Genomic DNA, 5,472 nt, shown 5'->3' with positions numbered 1-5,472 from the left:
TTAGTTAAGTCTCCCCTATGACAAACATATTATCATTTACTCATTTGTACTCGTTTGGAAGTGTGGATGTGACTATCAGAGGACCTCTTTCAGGAAATGGTTCTTTGTTGCCACCATGTAAGATCCAGGAAGGTAAATGAAATAATAGTCACCTTTCTGACAATAAAATATTACTAGCTGATGCATCTCATGGTCCACTTACATTCACCTTTCATTCCTCCCAATTGACCTACACATTTACGTCATGCACCTGCACACAAAAATAAATGTATAAAATTAAATCATGTGTTTATCTCTTCTGTTTACCTTCTCTAATATCTCACTAAGTGCCTTGACTTTTACGTGCTAATTATGCTTTAATCGTTTAAAAAATTTTTAGGTTATAATATAATTACAACATTCCTTTTCTCCCTTCAAACCATCCCATATGCCCCTCCCCCTCGCCATCATGGCCTTTTTTTTTCTTTTTACTAATTGTTAGTGCATTGTGCTAATTATTTTTAACACTTTATTCAAAAGGATCTGAAGCAGCTCATTTTTATTATTATATTTTTCAGTTATGAGATCACATACTTTTCCGTCATTTGATATTTGTTTAACTGCGTTTTGGCTGCTTGTGGATTTGACTACGGTGGGACCTATAGCATCTATCACACCAGTGAGGTCCTTCTCACTTCTTCCCCTTCCCAGACAGAACAGAGGTTAGTCTCTGTCCTCAGAGATTGTCCTCCTTCTTAGTAAAATAAGAAAACAAATGGGGTTATGGACATAGCTGGGTCTGTGAAGAGCTCACCATGCAAGCCCAGGGACCTCAGCTCTTAGCACCCACATGAGAATCCGGGTGCTGGGGTGTGGTGATGTGTGTCTGTGCTCACAGGGCTAGGGAGATGGAGACAAGAGGGTCCCTGGGGATGGCAGGCCAGCCACTCTAGCTCAATCAATGAGCTCCCAGGTCATGAGACCTTGTCTCAAGGGTTGAGGTGGAGGGTAATAGAAGACTCCCTGCATCAGCCTCTGACCTCCACACACATATGCACACACTAACACACATGAATTTCCTCTGCTATATATAAAATAAAATAATCTCAACACTCAGGAGATGAACCAAGAGAACCTTGAGTTTGAGACCAGCCTGGGCTACATAGTGAGATTTTGTATTTAAAAAAAGTATAGGCTGGGTGGTGGCAGCAAACACCTTTAATCCTAGGAGGCAGAGGCAGGCGGATCTCTGAGTTCAAGGCCAGAGTAAGTCCCAGGATAGCCAGGACTACTACACAGAGAAACCCTGTCTCAAAAAACAAAACAAAACAAAAGCATAAAATAAAAGCCAGAAGTCCCCTTTTCCTTTCCCATAAACTTTCCAAAGCTGAAACAACTGATAGTAATATGCCGCCCATCTTCCCAGTTTTTCTTATGTTTATTCAAATAGAGACCCAAGAGGAGATTTATTTTTAACCTCTGCATGACCATCCAACTATCCTTCATTTATCAACTTGTCAGGTGCCTGAATCTTGTTTTTCAGCGACTGCAGGCTTTCCGTAGTCTGTATTGACCATGGCTTGCACAGTAACTCCCACAGCTGAGACGTTGATAGGCTGTTTTATGATTGTTTTCTTAACCATGAAAAACATTGCCACGGTGGCAAACTGGTTAGAGGTAGCTTTAGCCTCTATTTCTGTAGAATCGATTTCCATTGCTGAATCATATGGTAAGCTCATTTAAAATCTTAAGACACTCTGCCAACTGCTATTAAAATGGCCCTGCCCTGGAGCTTAGCAGTCAGAGGAAACAGAGTCCACCCTCCGCACAGGGTGACCTTGATGGCTCAGGGTTTTCATTTTGTAAAATGACCGTCCGTGGTGTGAGCATTTTCCAATATGTTGATGGGTTTTCTGGGTTGCATTTTCCTTTTTGTGAATTATACTATCATTTGTTCAATTTTACATTGTTTTCTTTTTTTTAATTGAGCTGTTGGACTCTATTGCCGCTCACACTGCAAATGTTTTCTCAGTCTGTTTGTTTTTTACATTTTTATCATATACAACAATTTTGAAATTTAAATATATTCTGATCATATTCTTCCTCTCCCCCAACTCCTTCCAGATTCTTTCTGCCTCCCTTCCCACCCAACTTTAAGTTCTTTCTCAGAAAAAAAATCAATATAAAATGAAACCCCCAAAACCTGGAACACAAAATACATTGATATTCAAAAAGAAAAAGCAAACAAGCAAAAACCAAACACCAAACCATAACCAAATGAAAGCACCCAAAAATACAGTGGCGTCCATTATTTGTCGGTCAATTGTCCCTGAACATGAGACCTTCCCCTGGAGTGTCGATATAGTCAGTGTCAGTCCACTGGAAAAACTTGATTTTCCCTCTCCCAGCAGATATAAATGACAGTTTAGTTGTTAACCTTTACCCTAGTGGCTAGGTTTTCACTCATTTATTCATTCATTAAAAAAAAAAAATAAACAACGCGGGGCATCGGTGGCGCATGCGTTTAATCCCAGCACTCCGCAGGCAGAGGCAGGTGAATCTCTGCGAGTTCCAGGCCAGTCTGGTCTACAGAGTGAGTTCCAGGACAGTCTGCAAAGCAATACAGAGAAACCCTGTCTCGAAAAACCATTAATAAATAAATATAAAATACAAACGATAAAAAATCCTATCAGATCAAAGTTAAACAAGACAAACCTGAAACGTCCCTACACCCCTATAAATTTCTCTGCCGATGCAGCAATCCAAATCAGACCAAATCAAACCGAATTAGAAAAAGCCCACATTTAATGGCCTCTCAGCCCCCCCCCCCCAGAGAGGAGATGGGAGAGGGAGACCGGAAAGAGTCTATTCTGGGGGGGGGGGCACTTTAAATACCCTGTGGGAGTGGTCTTGAGTATCTCTGGGGGAGGAGCCATCATTTGGTGGGCTTTCTGAGATGCAGCAGGGTTTGGTGGGAGATGGGGGGGAGGGGAGATGGGGAAGAGGGGCTTGGGTGGAAACGCCACCGTAACAAAACCAACAGAGGGAAAAGAGCCCAAGAGAGGGCGGAAGAATCAGAGACCCACTCACCACACACTCAGGGGTGAAAACACTGAGCTGGAGGCCATCATGTGAGCACCTGGGGCAGACTCGTGCAGGGCCTGTGCGTGCTGCTTGCTTAGGTCTGAGTCCACGTGGGCTTTGCTCACGTTGGTTTAGAGGATTTCGTGTCTTCAGTGTCCTCCATGCCTTCTGTCTCTTTCTGCCACCTCTTTCCACGAGGTTTCCTGAGCTCTGAGGGGAAGAACCTGATGGAGACATCTCAATTAGGACCGAGTGTTTCAGGCTCTGCAGCTCTCTGTGTGATGTCTGGCTGTGGGTCTCTATACTTGTTCCCATCTGCTGCAGGAGGAAGCCTCTCAGATGATGGCCGAACAAAGTACCTATCTATGAGTATACAGAATGCCATTAAGAATGATTTTATCATTTTTTTGCATTTTTTTTTTTTTTAGACCAGTCTTCCTTGGTTTTACCCTAGGTCTCTGGGCTGTCTCAGGTTCTTAGCTACGGAGCAGTGTTGGATATGGGTTCCATCTCGTGGTCTGGGCCTTAAGTCAGATCAGTTATTGGCTGGTTACTCCTACAAGCTTTGCGTCACCGTTGCCCTAACATATGGTGCAGGGTGTGCACTGTAGACAAAGGTTTTGAGGCTGGCTTGGTGCTTACATTTCTCTTTTGATAACATGCAGAGTACCTTCCTGTTCCAAAGACCCTGGAACACAGAGGTGAAGGCCCTACGTAGGCATCAGCTCGGCCTCTTCATGTTCAATGAGTTATATAGGTGTTATCTTCAGCAATAGGGCTTTGCTGTCAGTTTATGGGGAACAACCTATGATCTTGGTAACAGCCTGGGTTTTTGGGAGTTCCCGTGGATCCCTTCTGGCCAACAACTCAATTAGACGTAACTCATTCCTGGTACTGGAAGCTTCATTTGATGACAAGAGATGGTCACTTGGGACTCTGTCTCCCCCATAATTTGGCAATGTCATTTAGATCACCTTCATATATGCATATATTTTAGAGAGTTTCCTCTGTGTTAGGTTTTCATACTACCCCTCAAGTGCCCCTCAGTTTTAGCCGTCTCTCCCCATATTCCCTCCCACAACTCCCTTTCTCTCCCCCATCACTTGATTCTCCCATTCCAGCTCTCTTCCACCCATCCACAAACGTCTATTCTGTTCCCTTTCCTAATGAGATCTTGTCTTTAATGTCAATCACACAAGTCTTACGGTTAGAGGAGGTGGGAAGCTTCTCAGCAGGTAAGAGCACTGGCTGGTCTTGCAGAGGACCCAGGCAGGTTCAGTTCCCGGCACCCACATGGCTGCTCATAGCCATCTGTAACCCAGTTCCAGGAGATCCAGCGCCCTCTTCTGGCCTCCATTGGCACCAGCTACGCGTGTGGTGCCCATTCACAGTGCCGGCAAACACTTATAAACATATTTAAAAATAAATAAGTGAGAACAAGGTTGGAACTGAAGCTGAAATCACAAAGTTTCTTCTTATGCAGCGTCTCTGTGAAGCACTTAGATGTGAACCTTGGGAGATTCCCAGAGGCAGCGCTGAGGGGACATAATTCGCTCAAATTGTTTTTGGAAAGCTCATTATGACCCACAGGTCTCAGTCCCCAAAGTTTACCTTCCCAGAGAAGCCTCTGATGGCTCAGGACAAAGCGGTGCCTCTGGCCAGCCCAGTCCATCTCCTCACGGCACGTTCACCCTCAGAAACTGTTCTGCCCAGCTTGACTTGCTAATCGTCCACCCCCCACACCTTCGCTGGCTGTGCACTTGGCCTCTGGAGTGACGCCTGGCACAGAGCGGCCAGTCCACAAATGGTTCCCAAATCGAAGTCAAATGAGGGCTGAGTTTCAGACTCCATCTTCATAAGATTTTGATAATGAAGTCAACTGAGGCCTGAAGGGTTTTAAACCTGTTTGGTTAAATAGGCTAAGCATCAGACGTACCTGTTAGTTTACCCTTTGAGACTCAGAACCTTGCCTGGTTACTATTACGGCTGAATTTCACAAACAGTGAGTTATGTTTTCTGAAAACACAGTGAAGACTTTGGCTGACGGTGGGTTGACTCCTCAGTAACGTGTTTATCTTTACACCTTCAGTCTTCCTGAGCAGCTGCCAGGGTTAGTCAACCATGCATTCACATCGTTATTTTTGTCATCCTGATTTTAAATTTTCTTTAACACAGTATGCTGTACACATCAAGTCTCGAGCACGATTTGTTTTGATTCTGTTGTGGAAACAAGTCCTTTGTTCCCTGGTTTCCGTTTCTAGTATTTCAAGATGCATTTGACTGAATTGTGTGTCCTGGAGTTTTGTGCTTCCAGCTTCCGGGATTTTTGTTGTTGCTGCTGGGAAGGTTTGTTGGGGCTCACAGTTCCAGAGGGTTAGAGGTCATGATCATCATGGCGGGGAACATGGT

General features: G+C 44.3%; 1 protein-coding gene across 1 annotated transcript in view; it reads right to left on the bottom strand.

The window, feature by feature from the left end:
• Nucleotides 1–4,413, bottom strand: part of LOC101844581 (sodium/potassium-transporting ATPase subunit alpha-4) — a 45,073-nt gene extending 40,660 nt beyond the window's left edge. Inside the window, exons 1-2 of the mRNA XM_040738612.1 lie at nt 4,269–4,413; nt 3,070–3,287 (exon numbers count right to left, since the gene is read on the bottom strand). The gene's annotated coding sequence lies outside the window, so the exon portion shown is untranslated. The remainder of the gene's footprint in view (nt 1–3,069; nt 3,288–4,268) is intronic.
• Nucleotides 4,414–5,472: the final 1,059 nt, after the last annotated feature.

This window comes from Mesocricetus auratus, unplaced genomic scaffold, assembly GCF_017639785.1.
Source record: "Mesocricetus auratus isolate SY011 unplaced genomic scaffold, BCM_Maur_2.0 Super-Scaffold_100676, whole genome shotgun sequence".
Classification (NCBI taxonomy): domain Eukaryota; kingdom Metazoa; phylum Chordata; class Mammalia; order Rodentia; family Cricetidae; genus Mesocricetus; species Mesocricetus auratus.
This window is presented reverse-complemented; position numbering and strand designations above follow the sequence as displayed.